General features: G+C 38.9%; 1 long non-coding RNA gene across 12 annotated transcripts in view; it reads right to left on the reverse strand.

The window, feature by feature from the left end:
- Positions 1–25,850, reverse strand: part of LOC116228660 (uncharacterized) — a 314,039-nt gene that overhangs the window by 179,939 nt on the left and 108,250 nt on the right. The window contains exon 5 of one of the 12 annotated variants that reach the window (XR_016472114.1): positions 24,190–24,286. The exons of 9 other annotated variants lie outside the window; for them this stretch is intronic. This is a non-coding gene — a long non-coding RNA (uncharacterized LOC116228660). Of the gene's footprint in view, positions 1–1,678; positions 1,763–24,189; positions 24,290–25,850 lie in introns of those variants that run through there. 2 more of the 12 variants (XR_016472113.1, XR_016472120.1) reach the window with 2 other exon arrangements.

A 25,850-nucleotide genomic window follows, 5' to 3' on the forward strand; every position in this document is an offset into this window, starting at 1 on the left:
CTATTGCTGAGAAGTGGCTTTCACCCACCAGCCCAACTTCTTACACAAAGTGCAGGGGAGAGAGCAGTGCAGGCGGACGTGCCAGAGCCCATGCAAGCAGTGGCAGTAAAAAGGATAAGCAGGGCAGCACCTTTTTCATGTGGGAACTGTACAGTATTTTACTGCCACACTTACCTGCTGACTGGTATTTGTCTTCTCTTGGGTCTAACTCTAAAGTGCTCCATAGCTGTGCCCTAGTTAATGTATTTGTATATACACGTACAGGCAGAGGAGATGCTTTGTTATCTTTCTTGCATCCTTGATAATCTCAGTAGCACTGAGCTTTGTTTCCATTTCTGTATATATCTCAGCTGTTCCAGGGGGTCGAATTCAGGATGTGGAATACCCACACAATACCCACTCATGGCTCCCCTCTTTCTCTGATTTACTTTAGAGAAGCTGTGATTCAAAGGGTTGTGGTGACATTTGGAAGATAGCACGGAAAATCCATCCAATGCACTGCCCCAACTGGGTAGGAATTCAGCCATTTTTCTAACAATTCCCATCATGGAACAAAGGTGCAAGCAAAACCAGCATGTACAGGGCAATGTGCAATGTCTGCTACTTTTAATTACTTCTTATTCAACTATGCCAAACAAATGTGTATGTCCAGTGACAAAGGTGGGACTGCACAGCCAATCCTGCCCTCTCCTTCTCCACTGTGGCTCTCAGATTTCCCCATGCAGTAAACCTGCAGCCTCGTTCAAATGAAGGCAGGCAGCTGTGGACAGCTGTAAGCAGCAAAGTAATTATGGGATTTACTGACTTTGGCGAAAGCAGAAAGAAATGAAAACAGAATATGAATATATGTAGGAAAATCAATGCAAGATATGCAGTGGGGTTTAAAATGGCCTAAAGAAAGGATTTTGATAGCTTTCAAAGTCTTAGTAAGCTCTTGCTTTCACCTGATTCAATACTTTGATTTATTTTGATGGGGAGAAACAAGTAATCCCAGAGACTGTTGTGGTATCTCAGTCTGGAATTTCTGAGGAATGTTTGACTTCAAGAAGCCACTCTGCTCTATTGCTGAGAGCTGTGTCTGGCTGGCACTTAGTAATAAGGCTTCTTTTAATCTACTCGTTCCAAAGAAGGTTTAGATTAAAAAAATAAAAATAATTAAAAAAAAGTTTCTTGAGACCTCCTAAATTGTGCAGCCTGTGAATATGCCTTCCATCAAAGCTTTATATTTTCTCCATCCAAGTAGGCTGTGATTATGAGGGCTCTAGATATCTTTGAAAACTGCAGTTTACACCTACGCTCAGCCAGCACTTTTCTAATTATATCAGCAAGTCTTTGAAATATTGCTGGTTAAACTCTGTATAAACACCTCCAAACAGAGGTGATCGGGGATTGTACTCCACCCTCATTAGACAGCCTGCACAAAGCAGCCAAGTTTTGTCAGTCTAAAAATAAAAGCATTGCTTTGCTTGCTAAAGGGAGACTTATTAGCAGACTACAAGCTCTCCCACTTCAGGGCAGTGCAGCAGCAATTGAGAGGGAGAACTGAAAGTTGTTAACAGCCAAAGTTTGGTTTTAACCTCTATGAAATACTAAGAAGTTCTCACACCATTGCTTGGAGTGTAAGTGTCCAGGAAACCAAGATACCTTGGAAGCTGCACTTCTTCATAGTAGAGCAGTCAGTTTCGTATTCAAGTCTTAAAAATCCCATTTAAAGAACTGTCATTATTCAATGCAGAGTCTTTTCTATTTTCAAGGAGCCAGTCTAAAAATAAAAGCAAAATCACAATAGACTATGTCTTATTCTTTCTATCTTTCTCTAATTGATTAAAGTTTAATGAGTCTTTAGCTTTTCAAATACTTACATATAGATGGGAATTAACCCAGCATTTCAGAGAATGCCACTTGATGCAACACATTTGGCTCTGAACACAATTATCAGAGCAGCTCGTTTTTTAAAGACAGTACAGGTGGGCTCCTGAAGCGTATCTTACATGGCTGCATTTTGCCCAGAAAAACACTCCAGCACATCAGCAACGTGTGCCTGGGTGTGCTGAGCTGTGTCTGTGTGCAGACTGCCAATGAATATGGATCACACAAAGTGGAGCTCGCTCTGATCCAATGCAGTCATGACCGTCTCTCTGCCAGTCTTCTGCTTGCTTTCCTCCAACATACAAATACATTCATCACTTGGATTTATGCCTTTTCAGCTGGTTGCTCACCTTTCACAGTAAGATTATAACACGTCTTTTGAGTTCAGTGATATTCACTCTTTTACGGTTCATTTCCCCCCTAGGTGATACCGTCTGAGCCTTGATTGCCTGCTTCCAGTCAGCTCTGAGCACGGCAATTTCTGTGACACTGCCCCACGTCTCCAGTAATTGCAGTGGGCTGTGAGAGCACCCACTGCAATATAGCACGGTTTCGTAGCAATGTTCACCTTCCTTCCCTGCAGGCTTCCACTTCTGAGCCTGACCTCAGCCGCCAGCCCTCTGCCTCCCTGCCACTCCTCCACAGGAAAGAACACAGGGATGACTGCGGCTGGCAGTGAGCAACCAGGAGTGGTATTTATACACATCAGGATGCTGCCCAGGATGTTGTATCTTGTGCTATCACACACGCGCAGTGAAACTCCCGGATACAAGCTCTTTAGAAGAGCATAAGTTACTCTAAATCAACGCAGTTAAAATTTATAGATAACGCCGATCGTGTAACTGTCACACTCAGAAATTAGCAAAGTTCCATTAATGTTCCCCTAACTTATCAGGGGAGTAGATGGAATATTTGAACACGTCTGGAAATACGACAGCTAAGTGCAATAGATCACAGATGCACCTTTCTAAGCCATACATAAATTCCACCACTGTTTCAAACAAGAAGATAAATAAGCTACACCATCAGATTTTTTTCTGGCAATTCTCCTTACCAAGGATGATATGTAGAGAGAGCTTCTTCGCCTACAGAATTTTAAGAAGGGTTTCAGACAAAGGACCACATGGTGCAAATAGTCTTTATGCAGAGCTTCCAGTGGCTTCCTTCTGGGTATTGGCACAGTGCTGCTGCATTGAGCAGTGTAGGAGCAGTGGCTTCAGTGAGGTTAGGAATTAGCTTTCTGGGTAGGTATTAAAATACCATTTGCTGCTGAAATATATCCACATAAGGAGGAACATCAACATACTTCCATAATTTAGGTCAAATCAGACCATACTTTCAGACATTTATGTATGCTTTCATTTGCAAATCTGCATGCCTCAAGGAATTCTTTTCAGGCCTTGGTTATATTGTCTACCAATGATGAGGATGTCTATGCAGATGAAAGTAGTGTTTGCACAAGGCACATGAGAAAATGAATATATGTGTGACTTGGAATCCTGCAGCATGGAGTCCCTGAAACTATCTACCCTCAGAAAAAGCTGCATTTTGGTTCTACTTAAGAGAGAAAATGGCTACATAAAGAAGATTAATGATGTGAAAAGAATATAATATGAGATAGGAGCGTTGGTATATAAAAACATGTTGAAAAGAAAGATAAAAATGCAGTGTTCTTATTAACCCAGAAAATAATCTTGGTCTGCTGTCTGAACTAAATGTAGGTACAAGAGTTTCTCCATTAGATACTTTCTCTTCTATCTAAATCTACAGAAAATCCTTTCAGCTGGATCTTTAATGCACATTCATGAGCCCATCAGAGAGATGTGGAGCCCAAACCTGTTTCTTTATTCTCCTGTAAAACAAAGGAAACCCACCTAGTGACACTTCTCATCAAGAGCTGCATGTCGAGCACAGACAGTGAAAATGGGTTCAGAGAAGAAAAAACAACCCTCCATGGAAAGTTTCTGTCTGGCTTTAGACATTCAGACCAAACCCTATTCCTCTGCTGACCCCTATTTGCTGTGCTAGAACACCTGCACTCTTCTTGCAACACAACAAAGCCCATCTCAGCGGCCCCACAGATTGCAAACCATAATCATCCTGAAACAGCTAAGGCTGGAAACATCACCGGAAAGAGATGACTTGGTATTCTCTCATTTCTTTCCCTCTGTACTTTCTATGCTTGCAGACAAATTATCCTTTGTCTCTTCGTTTCACAAATTAGTGCATACAATAGCACATTGGCAATGTTCCTTTCCCAGGCAACTGTATTGTTGGGAGCCACTAAGTTTTCCTCAAACTGCACGGACAGCTGTTCTGGAAACAGCAGAAAAAGAATTCTGCTTTGGAAGCTGAAAAGGTTTAAGCTGCTGAGAAAATGAGGACCCAAGCTGATATAGAGATTTAGGGGCTATTGTTTCTAATCTCTCATTCTCTCTCTCCATGAATGCTTCTTCCTACATGGAGTTGCCATAGTTTCAGATTTCTGTGGTTCCCTGGCTGCTGGTTACTAGGATGTTTTTATATGCCCTAATGATTTTGTGATGCATACAGTGTATGGATTTCTTTTCAACATACAGCAATACACCTGACAGACTAAAACATTTTAAAACATAATAAAAATTATTCTTTACTTTTGAAATAATCTCTTTTGGGGTTCTTTTCCAATTTGAACCCTTAAAAAAGGATTTCAAATTTTCTTTTGTTTAGTTCGACATCTGGTTTTCAAAAATCTATTTGAAAACTACAACCCGAAGAAAGAAGTAATTAGTTTTATATGATCATTCTCCAGTGCTGCATACTAGAGGGAGTTTGCAGTTAGCTCTAAGTACGGACAGTTCTGTGCTTCAGAAGAAAAACTGCTGCTGGGACCTCTGGAGCAAACTTCTTTTCCTGTGATTGATCCATATGATTTGCACAGATGCTTAATTATTGTTATTTTCTTCATTTTACAGTGCATTATAAACATGACTCTAATAACAGATATTTATGGTTTATATGATTTTTAGCAATTAAACTTCCAGTTTTGAAAGTGTTAAACACAGGATTTGAAAAGTCTTTCTAATCTCCTTTCCTATTCAGCATCTTCCATGTTTGGATCATCATGCTTAACTGGGCTCTGTTACGATATGCTTGTTCCTCTCTCTCCTTCATGTGGCTGCCTACAATAATCTTTGCATCCTCACTGTATCCCTAACCAATTATTCTTTCCAAGTTCCTTTTTCCAGTCCTCTTTTCTTTGTGTCTGGTCTTGGCAAGATCTCTTTGCACTTCTTTCCCAACAAGGCCAGGTTTTAGCTTTATCTCTGCCTCATTTATTTTGCAGCTGCTTTGTTCTCATGCCCAGGCTATTTAGTAACATGTCCCATGGAAATGTAGAAATTCCCCCCAACAACCAAACATCTAGTCCTCTTAATGTATGTGCATCTGACGCCAGTGCTGCTGCCTGAATCAGATTTCCAGATATTTTCACTAATCTCTTTCATCCCCTAGGAAAAAAAAGCAAAACAAAACAAGAAGTTGTGCCTTAAAAAAGTTTGGAATGGAAACAGTTGGCTCTGTAGAGCTGTGTGTGATTACTGATGGTTGAGAATGCAGCAGCAAGCAGCAACTGCTCTGTCTGGAAGTAGGATGTATTCTATGTGTTCTACTGTGCATCTTCTTTTTCCTCCTTGATTTTTTCTTTCTGTAGGTTAATATTATCCATCAGCCACTCTCTCTAGGTGTATAACTATGCAATATGTTGATAAAAGATCTCAGGACGGCATTCTAATGAAGGCAGTCCTGCTATTTAATGGATTGTTTCTGTATCCATCGGTCCATAATACTTCACACCATGAGCTGAAGCAGAGATTAGAGATAGGGAACTCTATCCTACTGGATTGCAACAAAATGCTCCTTTCTGTTGCCACTGCTGCTGTGAATGCAGTGTGAGCGAGTGAAATGATCAAATACCCAGAGGTGCATTTAAATATCCAGAGCAAAAATCTTTCTGCTTGACTGATACAACAGTTGTTGAAACGCATTAATATTGGTTTTATTTATCTATTGTTTTGGGGATTTGGGTTTCTTTTTTAAACTGACTGCCTATAGGAACTGCTGATGCATTCCCAGGATGTAACAGTCAGTAGCTGTTATTCTCTTAGGAAAGAAATAAGTGGTTGGTCATTACTGTATGCACAATTTTATCATTTTACACAAAGGATTTGTCACTAATAGAAAAAGCTTAAGGGCCACTAACCAGTAGTATGAAGATAAATTACCTCTGCTTAGTATCAGTGTGAATGCCAGTCTTTTTATGGTCTGATGTCACAAGTTTACCCCTGAATTGTGTGATTGAGATCTGTAGAGTGAAGGAACCCACAGGATGGTAAAGGAAGGCATTGTATGTTTATAAAGCCTGATTTTGCTCCAGAAATAAATCTGCGGTGCATCACTGCCTTATTATATCCTTTCCTTACAAATGGAAATTATTGAATTTCTTTTGCCTCATTTAATTCTTTTTAATCCTTTTTCTTTTTGCCTTCTGGTGATTGCTTTTGCTTACTAATTGTCCAAGGCTGACATCCAATATACTCCAATTCTCACAAAGCTACATGTGCTTCCAAAAGACTGCTATCGAAGGAAACCTCAATTCTGGCAAAATGTTTTTCTTTTCTCCTTCTGTGTGCTGACAGGCCTGGGCCATTATCTTGGTTTGTTTTATGGGAAGCAAAAACTGATTTAAGATTTGCTTGCTTTGAACTATTTTGTAGAATTTCAAGACAGGCAGGTATAAATCCCGGTCTCATACAAAATAACTTCCAACTGTCAACACTTCTACTCAGTATAAATCTGGAGTCCTGTGGTCTGATCCCACACAGAGTACTCTGTTCCTGGATTTATGTTCATCCAGCCACAAGCAGAGCTGTATAAGACTACTTGTATGAACAGAGTCATTTGTGGGAATAAGTATTTCCAGCACTGTCCCTCGATATTGCTGATTGAGCTGGTATTTCTGCTCAGGATGTTGTCCCTCATGCATTAACCTCCTGCATAAGAAACATAAAGCATGGCTACAGCGAATGCATTTCTTCTGTGCTATACTTCACTTCAGCCCATCAAAGCAACATGTTTAGATGAATCAGGCTGAGAACTCAGCTTGATTGCGAATTTGATTATGACCCGCAATGCCTAGATGTGCATTATAAACACGGGTCATAAAGAGGAGCCCACTTATGGAATATGTGGATTATTATCATTTTAAACCCACAGCAGTGCACTATGCAGCAGATGGTGTCAAAATCTGAATGTGAGATAAAATATAGGAATATAAAAAATGCTATTAATGCAATTAATTAGCTTTGTTTCTTTGTGCAGTGTTTGAAAAAACAAGACAGGACATTAATATAAAAGACATCCTTAAGGAGACAAATTAATCAGCATTATGATGCACCAAGTGATTAAGATAAAATACAGGAAGACATAATGAAAATGTCAGCATTAGTGAAGTTTAAATTTCTCACCTCGACACAAAATGTTATTACAAATGTTAAAGTACAAATTGTATCTTATTTCAAGGACTTGTCATCCAGAACTAAATCATTCAAAAAGATGTGGTTTTCCTCTCCCACTTTTCTTTTTTCCTGTTAAAATTTTTCCTGGGTTCATAAATTAACAGTCTCCTTTTAAGAAACAGCCATACAAATGGAGGTCTGATACATAGCCCTTTGAAGCCAGAAGGCAGATTATTCTTGACTTCCATGAGCTGCTTTATCAGATATTAAAAGCTGCGTTCATGAGAACCAAAGGGAGTCAACAGTATCGCTTCTTCCTTGACTTGAAACAGTGTGCTAAATTGAGGACAAAAACTTGAAGTAGCCAAAGTCTTAGCCAAATTTTGCTCTAAACTCTAAAGGCCATATACAGAGTCCTTTTATTATCTTGGCTAGCAATTGCTAGGTGAAGTCATGGACTATAAAGTATGTATGTGAGATTGTCTCAAGAGCACAGACATTTCAGAGGTGATGAAGTATAATGGTACTCAGGGCTTTGCATCTCTGACTAGGTTGTGCATTGTCTAAAATCAGCAAGGGACAGAGAGGAATGCAATAGAACATAATACAGAGTCTCTTTTGATAAGTAAGCAAGGCCACAGGGACAGATATAATCCTGTCTTAACACCTAAAATAAAAAATGCACTGAGATGTCTTGCTTCATTGTGGGAAAGTATGCACATGGTAAGTTTTTGAACCCCAGAGAAAAAGATAAACATAGCAAGACAGATAGGAATCTGAGGTGGCATATTATTGTAATGTAGGCACTGGAAAAAAATAAAATAAAATAAAATAAAATAAAATAAAATAAAATAAAATAAAATAAAATAAAATAAAATAAAATAAAATAAAATAAAATAAAATAAAATAAAATAAAATACATTAGAAAAAGGTAAACTAATCTACACGCTTAGTCTGAGCCTTGTGGATGTTGATTTTCAGTAAGTCTCTAAGGTGTTATTGATGTTCTCCCCCAAACAATACTAAACACTTGGCTGCTATATAATTGGCAAAAAACTGCGGTAGATTAAGCACCAGGCTACTGCTTGTGTTTGGCAAATTGCCATGTAATAGCAAAGGAGCAAAGCACTCCGAAGCAGCAGCCTTCTTCAGGGGTCTGATAACAGAGAAGGACTTCTCATAAAGCATCTTCTTAATGTGACCACCCTTCTGGGAGAACTGCCATGTGATAGCATTCTAACCTGTACTGCCAAATATGAACTGTCTCCACAGGGAGACAATAAACTTACTGTTATTTTCACAAGACATTTAGTTTGTTGTTTGTTATTTGTTTTTTTGTTCATTCTTTTTTGTTTGTTTGTTTGTTTGTTTTGCTTACTAATGCTTTACTCTTTCACCTGTTACCTTTGAAATTTTGCCTTTGGGTTTTTTTGGGGGGGTATTTGACTGTACCAACAATGTACCTCCTGCACTAGCCATTCTCCAGTGTTCATTTTTCAGGTTTTGATGAAGCCAGGTCAACTCTCAGCCTCCACCAGCTGGCACTCCCTGCTGCAAGTGGGCTGCAAAGAAAAACTCTTGCCAGCAGGAGGGCAGCAAACTTTCTTGACTCCTCCTCATACACTCTATAAGCAACTGCAACGGCCAGGAATCCAACAGCTGAGAATAGAGCTGGAAATGGAAGATAGTGGGTGTGACAAAGAGAGGAGAGAGACTCAGTGAGAAGACAGGAGTGATGGAGAGACTGAGAAAAGAGGAAGGATTACCTGTCATGTTGTTAAGCATTTTCAAGCTCTCTCATGTCTGATTTTCCAACATGAACATTCTCGTGGTGGAGTTTTATTTGCATGTAATAGACAGGTAATGCTGAGAAGAAGTTCTGTATCTCAGACTTAGCCTATCTGCATACAGTATATTGTTATTGTACCTAGCAATTAGTGGGGATGTGCTGCAATTACTACTGCTTTTTGTCAATGCTTCTTTGTTATTTTGTCAAGCACAAAATTTATACGCAGGACTAAGTTCTACTTGAGTTATGCAAGCTGAAAATGAGAGGAAAAAATAAGCAGGAGCCAAACTGCTGAATATCAGAGAAGTGTGGTTGTTTTCAAGCCTCCTCTTTGACTGGCCAGGCCAATTAAATAGTCTTGCCCATACAACACCTCAATCCTAGTCACCTTGCAAGGGCAAGACCAAGACAATATTTATGAAGTAAAATATAGCACATAATAACGTGCCAGCTGTTATGTGCTTTTGCATGCAGAGCAAAATCCTCCACATTGTTGGTCTTCCAATCAGCCAACAAACTGAGTTCCTAGAGCCCAAGAAAAACTGTCTTAAAAGCTGAACCAGCTGTCAGGCTGCCATTTCAATATCCTTGTCCACATCTATGATCTTGACGTTCTCCTGGCTTTCCTTCAGAATTTGACTAGCCTCAATAATTTCAGCAGAGGTTGCCTACATGCTTGAACACATACATCTGTGTTTAGAATCAGTGATATGCTCATTAAAACAAGATGTATGAAATTGCTTCATGAACTCTAATGAAGAGAACAAAGTACTATCCAAGCTAAATAGGAATTGCAAGCTATTATGATGATCTTATTCATCTTTCATCTCTCAGCAGCTACTATCAGCCACTGTCAAAATATTGGGCTAAATTTAGCTGTTTCTCCCTTCTACACGAATTATACTTATTACTAGATTAATTCTATGCATACTGATCTTGCTTGTAAAGAAATCTATGTGTAGACAACTACACAATTTATGTCTTCTATAAAAAGACTTAGTATATCTTGAAGAAACAAACCGGCCAAGACAGAATAGGATTTTTTGCTCTCTTGTTGGCTGTATTTTCATTGGCAGGACTGGTCTACTTCCTATGCAAATCAACAGTTGAGAACAGCCTTCAAGGTCAGGGGTAAGGAAATAAGACAAATAGCAAATGAGAATGGTGCTGACAACAACTGATAAGGCAAGTTTTGCAAGTGCTGAGTAGCTCATCAATCACACTTTGAGTCTATGGCATGGAAGACCTGTCCCAACTACTATAATTCATAAATTATATAATAAAACAAGAATAAAATGAACCTCAGCATAGAAAAATTTACCATTCCTCATGACCTGGATTAAGGAACGTGTAGATTGAAAGTATGTGTGAAACAGTGATAGAAAATCTAATTTAAGAAACTGTCCTGAGAAACAAGAAGTTGATAAATGAGGAAGGTTCCATTTTGAAGAAAGCTCTCAGCATGGGGAGAGGCGTTTAGAAATTTCCATGTGACAGAGCAGCATTTGATAAAACTTCAAATCTGAGCACAAAACATGGTGCAATTAGGTATGTTGGCTTAACCTGCAGGAAAATCACACCACAGAGCACCATGGCCATATTCAAAAATGTCACAGTATCTGTAGTATTCCTGTGTGGCTTAGTTCCCATGATGGCATTCTGGAAAAAAAATCTCTTTCTTCAAATTTCAGAACAGCTGTGAGATGAAGAGAACAGTGAGCCAAGGAGGCACCAAAGATAGAAAGTTAGGACCAGAACTTCCCTTTGAGCTGGCCTATCCCTCATGACAAGGTTATGTCCTCCTTATATTTAGCTCCTTCATCACAACCTGGATCTTATCTGAAATGAACTTACCATTTTCTATTTGATTTCTTGCTGCCACTTCTGGATGTGGTTGCTGGTTGTGTATTTTGAAGTCATCAGTTGTTACAAGGATATTTGAATGATTTCCAAAAGCCTCACTGTTTTTAATTAAAATATAACCCTAGCTAAAGTTGTTAGAAAAAATAGGGGGAAAATCCCTGCTTGCAGCACAGTATATATGCATAGTTCAGATGATATCTCATTTAATTTGACCTGCCAGTACCCGACCCTTTTCTCCATAAGCTGGGTACTCTGGTGTGCAGCTGCGTTCAGCCTCCTCTCTTAAGCCATGGCGCCTTACTAATGAGATTCCTCTTACCTTACAACCAAACTATCCAAGCCCTACCATAGAGCATGAGAGTTAATCCAGGTATTAATTCCAGTATTATACCACCTTAAAGCTATTGGTGAATAGGCACTGAACAACAAAGCAGTAGTTTTCTTGGTCCAAAAGATCAGACAGATCATCTTTTACTTGAATCAATTCATTTTAAAAAAAATGTATAAGTCAAAGCACTAAACATGAATCACAGATGGTATTTCGAAGGTTCAGAGCTAACCTGAATCTTGTATTGAATGTTAACTGTTTGACTCTGTACCTTACTAACATGCCTGATTATTCCGTGTCCTGCTATGTATATTGTTTGCAGCAAAATTAATGAAAACAGCAACAACAGTACTATAAGAAAGCCTGCCTATGAGAATAGAAAAAATAACTCAAGCATGTGTGATCACTGATTATTACATTTTCAGTGCTACTGAAGAGAATTTTTTTTTTTTGAGTTATATTTACAATCATCTCCAGGTTCTACAGATATTGCTTTGATATTGACTTTGTGCCATGAACCTCATCATGGCCAATGGCAAAGCCGTGCTTTCATTTTGCTTGGCTGCTGTGTAATTTTAGTATTCATAGGACTGAAAATTCAATGGCTTAAAAATAATAAAAAGAGTGCAAAGAGAACAACTGCCAGAATGAAGGAATACAAATTTTAAATGCTATGTACTGTTTACATAAGAACATAGACAGTATTACAGCCGTTTGAAAGGAGTGGTGAGAAAGCCTTACTAAAAATGGCCATACAAGGATTTTTCCTTGTTTGCCAGCTTCACACAAAAGTGTATCAGTGATACTGAATCAAAATGTCCAGGTACCAAATCTGAAAGAAAATGTTCTTAGAAACTGTGTGCAGGAATTTAGTTACCATATCTCTATCTCTATCGACCAAGGGAATGTCAGAAACCTCTCTGACAGGAACTACTAATATCCCAAATAGCTCCATAGAGTTAAATGCTGTTGGCAGGGCTGTGCTCCTGCAGTACATTTGCACAGGGATACAGGCAGGGCAGTCCTGATACTGGCAGGGCAGTCCTACAGATCCATTTCAGGCAGTTAAGTACTACTGATTGCAGTTATAATTACCTCCTTAAATTCTGATCTCTGACAGATGAGCATTATGTTCTGATACACTTGCAGCTCAGATATACTGAAAATGCCACAAATTAGAGATGCTATGAATGGCCGAAGACTTGAAAACCAATTTTTTTTTCTCTAAGCAAATTCCAAATAGAACTGCATTGTAATGAAACTACTGAAAATTACTTCTCACGCGCTTCTTACAATTACTTCTCCAGTTTATAAGTTAATCTGAAAAGCAGAAATTTCTTCTGCATTTTCTAGACTTCAGCTCAAAATCAAAGAATGGATATACAGAATTGCTGAGCTCCAACAATAAAAGTTGATCCAGCTTTTGCTTACAAGTTGCTCACCACAGTTACAGGCACACTGGCAGTTCAGGCAGGTAATTCGTTTTGTAATAACTGGCAATGCTTCTCTGAAATAGGGTAGGACAGCAGATATGTCTAAGGTGATGGGAAGGTATGGCAGGATCCCAATGGGCTATTATCCTATCTTTCAGAAGCTAATGTAGAGGATGTAGCAGTTGGAATAAGAATTGTAAGGAGAATTGCAGGAGAAGGTTGGTGCTGAATGTTCTGTTTTATTCTTGTTCATCAATTCATTAACAAGACCAAGCCCAGCAGAGAGAACGTGTGTAACTCCACACTGTCTGTGGTCTCTGTGTGTTAACCAAGAAAGACATTTATTATTAATACTGTGATTTCAGCTTTATTGAGCAGCATCTAAAGGCTATGTTTGTTCTGTCATAATGATTCTTCCATTATGATAGAGCTCTGCCCCTGAGAATTTACAGTCTTGGTATAATATTAAAGACAGCAAATGAGAGAAGAGACTCAAGCAATGGACTTATTGTGCTATTATTTTCTTTTTCTGTAGCTCTCCAGTGATATCAATTTGAATAAGAAGGACTTGCTTTACAGAGTCTGTGTCTTCACCCATTCCACACCTTGAATATTAAAAACACTCAATATTACACAATTGTTAATTGTTAGAAACAAATGTTTTCAACTTGATGAACGTTGATGAATGCTATACAAAGACGAGTGCAGTGCCTGGATAGCTTGAATTATTGAATGCATGAAGATGAGACTTGGAATAAATGTGAGAGGTTGTTCAAGGACAGAAAGGTTGTGCACAAGGACCTGTTTCCAAGGTTAACTCTTCCCCTTCGGAAGAAGGAAGTCTGGCCCTGTGACTCTTACAGTAAAACTGCAGTTTTCTCACCACTCACTTAATGAAAACACAACCACGTTATATCTGTAGTTCTAAGGGCAGAGGGCTTTCTAATTTTTAAGATTTTCTTTCTCCTGGCATGATTTATGGAAATCACTCTGAGTTTCCCACTTCTTCCCGAATATCAGATAGAAGCAGAGCAAAGCAGAGGTAGTTTAAAGCAGCGTTTTCGTGAAGTTTAGGGTTAATGGACATTTAATATTATGTTCATTATCATTTACTTCAACAGTCATTATATAAAATAAAATTGAATGACCTTTCTTTTTTTTTCAGATTATTAGGAATTTGCACATTTTTCTGCTTTTGCTCAGAGCCATGCCACTGCATCCAACACATTGTGAAAGGAAAAGAAAACAAAAATTATCCTCAGCAACCCAGCCATAGACATCATTAGTCTCTTGACTCTCTTTGCCCTTTACTTCCTCAATTCCTTCAAGCATCATTTATCCCATAGAAAAACAAACCAAAGAAGTCATGATGAGATGGCACAAGTGCCCTTCATGACAGAAGGAAAGATACAGATACTAGTGAGTGTTAGCTTTTGATTTTCACAATCTGAATCGAGAATTGTATTTTCTGTTTCCTGAGAGACAACATACTTCTTTTTCTAGTTGCAGCATCTGTTTTGAACAATATTATTGCCTGTTACATTGCTGGATAAAGGTCTACTGCACCATCACAAGAACCTTCTGCTTCTGAACACACTTCATGTACCTCCTGGTCCCCTGAATCCCCTTTGTTCATCTCTCTAAAATGTATCTCGTCTATTTTTTGTTACATTTATTGACATTTTCTTCAAGATTGCATGTTCCCCAAAAGATTTCCTGTTTCTGTGGGAATACATCTTAATCATTAGTTTTTCTTTGGCCTCACTCAAGTCTATTACAATATCTTTTCATGCAATAACAGCATTGTGGGTCTTTTATCATACCGCATACTTACAATCATCTCTCATTGTAGTTTTGTAGGTGATTCACCTCTATCATTTTGAAATGTTATTTTAACCTTCATTCAATAACAAGAAAAAAGAAATCAGTAAAAACAGCAGAAATGCTAGGCTGTCTCAAATCACAGTAAATTGGCCGAGCCTCATAATTTAAAATTACACAGATATATTGAATTCAATATTTCCAAGCAGTATTAAAAAAAAACACAAAACAACAACAACAAAAAACAAAAAACAAAAACCACCCAACACATTACCAAATATTACTGGGAGATAATAAAATACACTAATATTTGACCATTACCAATTAAATTTAAATTAAGCAATCAGCATGCGCATAAAGGAGGAGATCATATGAGGCAAAACTGTTACATACAAAAACTATGGCTGTGTAAGTTGATGGTCATATCTCCCAGTGATACAGGGCAGGAGACAGGCAGCTTTAGGGTGGTTCACTCCGAGAAAGTTGAGGGTTAACAACGACAATGAAAAGGGCCCTCAAATAAGCAAAAAGCTGAAATGATACAGCAGGAGAGAAATCTCAAAAGACTCAAAGAGAAGAAGTGCTACAAATAAATGTGGTCTTGCTTTCAGAGTCTGATAAATTGAAAGAGGTGTGAAGGAAAAGCATTGATAGTGCAGAAGAGATAGAGAAAGCATGTTTGTCCACGAGCTTCACAGAGAAGCCATGAGATACCCTTTGGTAGATGGTGGGTTTTAATAGAAAATAGATCAGTGCCATTAAGGATAATTAATCTTCATTTTAAACCACTATCATTACATTTAAGTGTGTTATAAGATAATATCTGCATTATCTGCTGGCAGGTACTATTTGAGCCCTAATGCGCAAAGCATCTTAACGGGCAAGCAGGAAATCTGCAAATAGTTCCATTTATATCAGTGGGAAAGTCTGTGAGAATTTCAACATGGGAAGGTTGGCCCAAGCTCTCATTATCATAATTCACAATGATCAGCCTCCTACTTGGGATGGGTAACTTTTCAAAATCTGAATGCAATACCAAAAAAGTCATCTGAAGGTGCCTGAAACATTCCAGATTAATTTAGCAAGTCTTACAGGACCAGCATTGCTTTGCACTTAAATCAGAAAAACCTCTGAAGTCAGGAAACTGAATCAACTTTTTTAATTTGACACAAAAATTGCAACACATCCAGAGTAAGAAAAAAATGTCAGAGCAGAAAGATACACTATTTCATAAAGAGTATAAGAAAAATATTGTGTAAGAACAAAAAGTACAAAGCTGAGATTGGACTGAGTGACTAAGAGAAATAGAGAGATGCTGCTGTTGCCGACAGATAAGACTGATACTTTCAGGATCCAGAGCCCAGTTTGAAGGCAGATGGAAGAGTTGAAAGTTAGTGACAGATAAGACAGATGTTGCTCTTGGTTGGTTAACTGTTGTGTACATCATGTGAAAGACTAAGTTCACAGCCTACAATAAGGAGGAGAAAAATACTTGTGAAGAATAAAAAAGGAAAAATACTTGATATGTGAGGAACTTACTTTAGTAGTATATCTCTGTGATTCTTCTCATTCAAATTGAGCTTTTCCCTTGAAGATCATCTTGCTGGAGGTCTAACATAACTCCCCCTTCCTCTCGCAATGAAACATTACTTCTAGCAACCATTATCGTTAACGGAGCAACAGGAAAACGAACGGCGTAAGCTTTCTAAGGAGCCCAGGATGGGCAATTGCTGAGTGATATAAACCCATTCCATACCCCCATGAGCCCTGCTGAAGAACATGCAAACTGTGCATGAAGTTAAGTATTAAAACTGGCTTTTTAATGACTTCATTAAAAAAAAAAAAAAAAGTTGGATACCACTGATTTCATATTTGTGAATTTTTGGCATTTCTTAAACTTGCTTTCTGAGATGATCCAATAGGGAAAGCTTAGTGCACAAGATGCTGATGTACACAAAACTGTCTAGAATTCATTGACTTGGTAATGTCAAGATCTGTGGAAAAGTAGTAGTAACATTATGTCTAACATATTTCTGAGTTGTTTTTATAAGACACTTTGGACAGTATATTGTAGGAGCATCCTCTCAGAGTGTAACATTACAACTCAGAGAGAGTCCTGGTAGGGGGTTGTGCACTAGAAAAGGATTAACTGGCTGTTGCCTAAAACAGCTCAGAGTGGAAAGGGAAAGGCATCCCAGCAAGCTGTAGCATTGCTCTGGGGCATAAGGAAGATGGCTAGCCTTGAAAATCACAATGACACTTCTGAATATGTCTTCATAAAGTGTTATTGCTGAGCTTTGGAGAGGAACAAAGCAGGGCAAGTTTCTCAACAGAGTTTTGCAGTTAGCACTTAGTTCAGAAATGAGTTCAAATGACAACATTAATTAAAAAATATTGTCCCAGAGAAAATAAAAACAATTTGTTACATGTAACAAGTCATACAAAGTTTTAATGGAAAAATGTGTCCTACACATTGAACTCAAGACAGCATGTTTTGTTTTCCTTCCTGCTGTGATCATTTTCTCAGTTCCATGTATGATTTAGTGAATGTTCCCCTACACTCCTTTGTGCTCTTTTCATATACCTCCACTTTTTTCCCTCTATTCGTATTTTACCAAGATGGAAGATATTATGTGCACAAACTTACTCCCCTTTTATCTGCCACTTGAATTCAAGATTATGTTCTCTCCAGGGGAAGAAAAAGAAAGACAGAAAGAAAAGAAGAAAGGGGAAAAGGGAGAAAGATTTAGCAATATGTTTTTTTCCAAATAGGTACTCCAAAGTACTTCACAGAAATTCACTTTATTAAATTCCAGTAACTCCATTAAGAAATAGGTAAGTATCACCAAGAAGCCATTTGACAGAGCACATAAATGTTGCAGACTTTGCCCTGAACACACACAGCTGTATTCTGACCTTTGTCTTCTCTGGGAGGTGTTATCTCCAGCAGGCAGCTGGAATAGACTGGAAGAAGAGTCCTCCAACCCAGTATGTGTCTGTGCTCTCAGATATAACTTAGTTACTGTAGAAAATGAGGAATAAATCTACCCTGAATATATCCTGCAAATTTTATTACTTGTATATATATATTTTTTAATTTCTGAAGTTTTCAAATAAAAAGTGGCTTGTAGAAATATTGTGCACGTTGTCCCTTGTGTTCCTGCATCCACTCAGTGGATTGAAATTGGAAATCTGCAGAGCAGTAGTTTCATGTATAATAAATACAAAATAGTCTAACACAGGCTCTCTAAGCAATGCTGACAGAACGTGAGTGTGAAATAACACTCAAGAGATCACTCAGAAATCAATAAACTCAATCAGATAGGATCTTAACACTGTCTACAACAATAATGCAGGAAAAGTGATGAACAGTGCAAGGTTATATGGTGGTTTAAGAAATGAAAACAGAAAAGATCCCCCAGATGTTTTCTTTAGGCTGGGAAGCAACTGGAAGTTGGAAATAAAATAAAACAAAGCAATAGAAGAAGCGAACAAAATGATCCCAACCTATTGCTCCTTGAAAATGCTGAAATACAGAGTATGGGACCTGTCATCAGACCAGCAATGTGGTTCATCGCTCTGATTTGATAGTGGCCAGTCCCACATGCTTCAGGAAAAGATAAACTGTCATAAGAAAATATTTCTTTTCTAGCTGAAGGAGTTCCTAACCTTCTAAGTAAGGATGGAGCAATGAAAATGAGATTCAAATTTGCCAGTTTCAGTCAGCTGGATTCAGCTGATAGGAAACCAGAGAAATAATTTTATCCAAGATATCATTGTCTGAGAAAAGAGAGACTGAACTGGAAGGTTGATGGTATACACTATTTTGAGCAGACTAAAATGAGCCTGAATTTAAAGTAGGATTTGTTAATAAAAATACTGAGCTTTGTTTGAAAAACTAACCACCATCATACTGGTTTCAACAGGAGAAGCATCTAACTGAAATTATCCTCAAGAATTCTAAAATCCCTCAGCTATTCCATAGAAAAGGGCTTACTAATATCACTGGAAGTTAATGTGTCCCAGGGATTCCATGATCCAGGGAAAAACTTAGGGCTTTTGCACTGAAAAAAAGTTCAGCAGAAGTAAAAGTGAATAGGCAGCAATAGTTGAGGTGAATCAACAGCATTTTATATACCCAAAGAGTAGTCTTAGAAACAGTGCAACACGACAAGGAACAAGGCAGCTGGCAGGTGCTCCTAGGAGGAATGACAGGCAGGAGACAGATCTGTCGCCTGGACCCTTGGGAACACTGGGCATGCCAAATTGTAGTGAGGGATTTGAAGGTCTGCCACAAAGCAGACCTCCAAGCCACGTGCATCAGCCCAGCTGTTTATGTGCTGCTTCACTTAGTACTTTCAAAACGCATCTTTCTATCAGGGTCCTCCATTAGGACACTATCCAAGCATCAAGTGATGTCTGCCAGTGCCCCCTCCCCATTTTAAAGCCAAATAAGCTGCAGCATAGGAGTAAGGAACTTGCTACCACAGAAAACCTACAAAAGAGCAGTGACTTGAATGCAGCCCACTTGAATGACTTGAATGCAGTGACAGGAATATTGCCCACCCTCCCATCCCCAAGTCTTTTCTCCATGCATTATCACATAGTTTTCCCAGTGATGGCTTAAATTATATGAAGCCAATCCCATCATTTACCAAATGAATGATTTTGTGGAACATGCTAAGCTGGTAAAATTACCAAGTGGTTCAGTTTGGATTCCATATGTTCTTAATAAATGCATTTCCACACCAGCTGGTATTTGGTTGCTGCAATTCATTTGCAAACATGATTAAAAATTCAGTCAAGATTAATCTTTATTTTTCACTCAGCTACCTTCAAACAGAATCACCTACAGCAATGTGTATGGTAATCAACCCAAGAAAGAAGCTTAGAAGTAGAAAAAACACATGGGTAAAAAGTAAGGTTATTAAAATTTGAATTATTCCTTTCCTACAAAGTTTTAGGTAGTGCTCTTTAACTTTGGATACAGCAGTTCCTCTACATCTGCTTCACCTGATATGAATAAATAACTGACAGCCACTTGACAGCCTTTTAGAAACAGCACACAGAGTATACAAATAAAATGCTACAAGATAATAGCAATCCTCCATACAACAGACATGAAAGAGAATTTGAGAATTTGCTTGTATTGCAGAAACTCAGCTACTTATGAAGTTACTTTAGAAAAATATTGGAACAACCAAGTTAAGCACAGCAAAACAAATACGCTGAGGGGCAGAGGCAGGAGGTCCCAGAAGCTGAGCACAGCACCAGCAGGTTGCAGTGCCTGAGAGCAGCCTCTCCTGGCAGTCCATCCCAGTGACAAGGAGGATGTTTGCTGGACCGTGCTCCATACAGTGGCTGGTAGGAACATCTGAACGGTGCTGCTGGATTTTTATTTGTTGGATTGCATTTGTTGATTACTGTGGATTAAGCATGCAAGTAATGCATCGAGTCCTGGAAGTACATCTGCCAAATACAGCTCTTGTCTACTCTGAACACACATGAAATGAGCACAGAAATCATGCCATTGTGCTTGCAGCTGTGAGCTGGGGACTCTGAAAATGCTCTGTGAATCTCAGATGAAATAAAATGCTTTGGAAGGATACTTACTGCTCTAAAGACTTTATTTTTCATTTTGGCATGCTACAATCAGATACATGGAAAAGGCAAAGGTGAGGGTGCAGGGTTTGTTCTCTCCATTTCAGGAGCTTCTCCAGGTTCAGGAAGGTTTATTTCCTCTATTCTCAAGGCCAATTCTAGTCCTGACTGAGATTCTATCAACTTCCAATCAGTTCCAATTTACATCACTCGTCTTTGACCCTACAACAGTACGTAAAAACCCTAAAAAATGTTTCCAGTTGTGTGGAGTGACAAACCTCTGTGGAGCTTTTCTCTTTAGTGAGAGTGTGGGCTGGCTGCTGGGAGAAGTTGCTCACATAAAATAATGGTAAGATTAGAAGGCACAAGCACATCCACTTCAGGCAATTAGGTGTGCTCTTTTTAAGCAGAAGAAAGAAATCAAGGATAGTGTATACACACTCAGAGCTGGTCTGAAGTTAAACACTTTTCTAAAGCTGTCCGAAAAAATGAGGGTTCCTATTTAATATGAAAGAGGAGAAAATGCGTACAGATTCTCGGTGGGATGTGGATAGATATAGTGATGGAGAACTTGCTTTTCAGGTCCTGCAACCCATTCTAACAGCTTGGCCAAAGATCAGATGTTCCTTTCCTTTAGCACACATTTTCCAGGCAGACTGAATGGGAAACCCATGCAGCAGGAATGACACCATGCAACCTCACTAACTGTCCTGTACTTTCACAGGGCTGTTCCCAGCAGACAGCAGTTAGCCTGAATATTGATTGGGAGACAAACCAAAACAAACACACAATTTGTTCCACCCTGCCCTGATGCTAAGTGAGCTCACCTGGCCTGATCCTGTCCCCTCACAGCTGTTCTCCCATGTGAAGATGATTTTTCTTTTTTTCTTTTTTTTTTTTTTTTAATCTGTCAGAATTATAATGAATTTGGCTTTGGCAATTCTGTCCTTTCCTTCCTCTCCCTGAACAGCAAACTCAAATAATGAGGAATATATAATGTGTGATACATAAAGTGACAGCTATTTCAGTGATGTCTCCAACATGCTAACACACAGAGGTCATTAAGCTTGTACACTAGGATGACCTTTGCTAAGGAGGTAGACTGGGAAAATACGTTTCTTTTCTTTAGGATATGAAATGAGCATAATGTTATTTCAGAAGTGATAAGGATCAGAGAGATGTAGCATAAGGAAGATGAAATCTGACTCACCGACTTAGTCAGGCTGGAATATCCTATTGATTCTTTCTTTCATCAAAGACAGCCCATCTGTGCTCAACTGAGTTTGGGTCAAAGGATCCACAAGTATTTCATTATTTAGACAAGTTAACCTACTTAAACAAAACATTATCAGCTATTGCAGAATGATTTGAATTGATGCAGATCCTCAGACTGAACAATGACAAAAAGCAGACACATGGCAGTAAATTTGCAGCAAGGAAGACACTCAACAACAACCAGCATTTATGTACAAATTGTTTGTTCGAACATCTACTAATGTGTACAGGAACTTAACATCAGGGATCATTGACTCAAGAGGTTGAAAACTACTGTGTTTTCAATTTTCAGACCTCAGAGTTTTCCCAGCCACGAAACAGACACTGGTTGAACAAATCTCTTTCTGCCAATTTAAAGGCACAGTTTTTATCATTTTTTTTCTAACAGATCGCTTAGAAGCAACCCATACATCTCATTACAACCTGCAGATCACAGTCTGAAACCTCCCTGACTAAAAGGGAATGAAAATTTTACTTGTTAAGAAAGTTTTAATTACCAAGATTGTTCTGCAGACTTCTTCAGAAAAAAAAAGCACAAGAAAAAATTTGGAATTGTCTAAAGAGAAAAGGTTCTCAAAAAGCTTATGAAGGACACACACAGAATTTACATGAGGGCTTCTTGAGAATGTCATTTTGGAGCCACAGAGCAAATATCTATGGACAAGACACTGTGATTTGAGGCTTGTGAAGAAAAGGGTGTTCAGATTGAACCAATTAAGGTTTTACATGGCTGAGATAAAAGTTTTGTCATTATTGAATCTTGGGTTTAAGAACGCAGTAAGTGATAATGGCTTACTTTTATATAATAAATGGCATAGGGTTCCTTCTAATTGAGTAAGAAGAGCAATTAACCTTTTGGTGCATCAATGTTCCTGTTTTGAAATATTTGTAAATTAGGTGATTTGAGTGTTTTAGCTTTAATACCCTGGTGAAGCAGGTCTGGGTTTTCCAGAATTCCTGCAAAACTAATCTAAGAATTGTTGAAAGATCAGTGGTGCTATAGTGGAAGTATGAGGAACGTATGATGTTAAGCAGCAAAATAATGTGCATTTTATTGTTAGTTAGTGTACATGAGCCAACTGTTAGTGTGATTTAGAAATGCACATGGATAGTAAAAAGAGAAAAGTCATTCTATTTGGCTGGGGCTTTTTTGTAAGAATAAAAGTAGATCTTGCATCTGTCTTTTGTGCTGAACAAAGACAGAGAAAGGTGTAGCTTTGCAGAGTTTTTCCTGTTAAAGCTTTATCTACTTTATTGTTGTTTTTTTTTTCTCCCCAATATACAACATTTCTTATAGTAGTGTAATTTCTTATAGTAGTGTAATTTCTATACTTTAGAAGGAAAAAAGCCCAACTTTGAGAAAAATATCTAGATACAAACAGAACCAAACTTCGGTCAAGAAATGACCATTCTCTTGCAAACCAGCTCTTGTCCAGAAGCTATAAAGCCCGGTGTACTCTGTCATACCATGCTTTGTTTTTCCATGGTAAATAGGCAGAATGACTAGGAAAATATTACAGTGATATTTCCTGATAGCTTAAGGGGACTTTGCACAGGTTATATGTCTCAGAATAGCTCCATGGATGAAAGAAAATGATTTAAAGCCCATAGATTTAAAGGCCATGGGGGAACAGTTTTATCCTAATGCTGGTCTTGATATTTCACTTAAATATAATCACTTAGTGCTTGACTCTGATAGCTAAGGTGACTTTTTTCCCCTCATTCAACTCAATGAAAGGATCCCTCTGGTATTTTTATATTCTCTGATGCTTGATTCACTGTCTAAGTCACATGCTATGGTTTCTCCACTATCATATTATTTAATTCAATATCATAATCTACATAATTATGCAAAGAGATTTAAGCCTTGCTTTGAGGATCCAGTTCTGCAAGCTGTGATGACAACATATGCTGGAGGAGTAAACCTGGCCACTTGGGATTTTGTGGAGAATACCAATTCCAACAGATGAGTGTGGTCTAAGCGCATTCTTTTTAAATTTGTCTGAAAAAAAATGACAGTGTCCATCCAGCTCTCTGCACGGTGACCTTGTGTTGTCTAAATTAATGTGTCTTTGGAAAAAAATCATGAAAATTAATAAGCCAGCATATTGTTCAGGCCAAGAGCATTGCTCAATGTATGTTCCTTCCTGTGATATATGCAGGCTATGATATAAAATTGATTCTTGCTTATCAGCACTGTTTGGAAAACAGTCCTTTCACTTTACAGCATATTCTCCTTGAGATGTAATGCACATGAATCATCACACCAGTTACCTATGGCCATTAGTGGGAATGATGAAAGTGCTGGTAAGTGAGAGGGCCCAGGGAAAAGTAAACAAAGGAGGGCCAGTGTGGGCAGGGATCTGAACCAGAAATCCAGGCAGCAGGGACCTTCTTCAAACACTAACACAGGTATTATGGTGGTCTGCAGGAGCAACCCTGGCTTGTGCTTTGTTAGATAAATATGAATCAGCAAGTGCTCCAGATTTGCTACCAACTGGCAGTGACTCTTGCCTGCTGTTTCTTTCAGTCTGTTCTGCCTGGTGGAATATAATCATTTTTATAACATTCCAAACACGTGAGTCTTCTCAGCAGGCTTCAATAACACTGGCTAGCTCAAACAACCCATTTGTAAATATTTCAACTCCTCTTCTCCAGTTGAGAACAAGTTAAATAATTTGTCTTTGTGCTCTTCTACTACATAAATTTGCTTACCTTCTCGCTCTTATCTTTGCTAAATCTTTGTTTCTTCTCGTCATTTTTCTTTCAGTTTCATTATTTAAAGCCCACTTCACTGAGATCAGTTCTCCATCTGCTAAGGGACAGTCCAGAGAAGCAGCACAACTTTATTACACAAATCCTGATGGCATGCTTGACTTCTTACAGCCTAGAGAAGTGTTCAGCCACAGACACTTCCATGCAACAAGAAGATATTCACAAATATCTTCTGAAGTTTTTATACACTGATTCCAGTACAGACCAGGTATTTGAACTATGTGGGGAGCTTGTGACTCCTCTTTCCTCCTGGCAACCTGCCCATCCTTACCTGTCTACTCAACAGCCCATCCAACAAGTGTTCAACCTTCTACATCTCCTTACCTAAATTCAAATATTCACTTGAAACAGGAGGCTCTGCTGCAAAGCACCCAGCAAACCTCTTCTCCATCCCTGGCGGTCAGCTCTGGGTGCCACAGCAAAGCCGTGCAGAATCCTTCCTGCATCACACAACAAGGATGAACCCAGCTGGGTTTCTGACTTCCAGCATGCCAGAATGGAGAAGAATCTGCATGCAGCCACCGCCTCTGCACCTGCACCCTGCACCTGGTGCTCTGGGAAGGATTGTAGGCACAGGCCCACTGCCAGTGAGGAGTGCCTGGCCCTGCACCCACACTCCTGCCTGAGCACTGGGGACTCCAAGGGAAGGCACCCATGGGGGATGCTGAAACCAGGCTCAGCTTGCAAGCTGGTGCTGAGCAGGAGCAGATTCACCTCACAGGGCTGGAGCTGGCTCCCTGCAGAAGCTGGGCAATGTGCCCACACAAGGCTCAGCAGCACATCTTTTATCTACTTATTGCTGTGCAGATTTTCTCCAGCAGCCTCCAGATAGCAGGGCTCAATGTAAGAAATTATCAGATCATTGCTTTCCTGGCAGATGAGGCAATGGATAACTTTCTAAACACACAAGTCATCATCCAGGCCATTCTGTTGCATATGCCCTTTAAGAATTCTGATGACACAGAGATGATGTGCAGGAGAAATTATGAGCAGCATCATGCTGAATTTGTTTGTCTCCTTATCTCTGCATATTCAGTTGATGGAAGAGAATGTACAGAGGGTACAGATCCTTTGCCCTTTAGGATTCCAGAAACTTCTGTGAAATCAGACAACTGGTTTCCCAGCTTTTGAAGTGACAGAGCTCCACAAGTAGGGAGAGAAAAGAGAAAAATCAGCTGTGAAGAAATAGGTTTAGTTCAGAGAAGATTCTCGGAAAGAATGGACAAAAAGAAAAAAAAAAGATGTCACTGCCAGAGATAGCAGAGTCCATTTAGCACAGTTCCTTAACCGGGTGAGATGTGTGTGCTGATTTACCAGAAAACCTATTAGCAGGTTGCAGAAGGGAGACGTCTTCTCAATGTATTATAGAGAGGGTTAATGAGATTCCTTAATTAGGTACTATGGAGAAGGGAATTTGGAGCTTTATGCTTTAGCTGTATGATCAAACAAGACCTTAATACTCTCTGAGCATGGTCTGTAACAAGAGAGAGTAATGTGAATAGTTTTACAGCCACAGAATCTAGGAGGGAGAAACCAGATCCAGCCAGCTAGGGAACTACAGACAGAACATAACATTTGCAATCTGAGTTTTGCCAAACATC

The sequence above is a fragment of the Phasianus colchicus genome, chromosome 18 (assembly GCF_987193195.1).
Source record: "Phasianus colchicus chromosome 18, bPhaCol1.hap1.1, whole genome shotgun sequence".
Taxonomy (NCBI): domain Eukaryota; kingdom Metazoa; phylum Chordata; class Aves; order Galliformes; family Phasianidae; genus Phasianus; species Phasianus colchicus.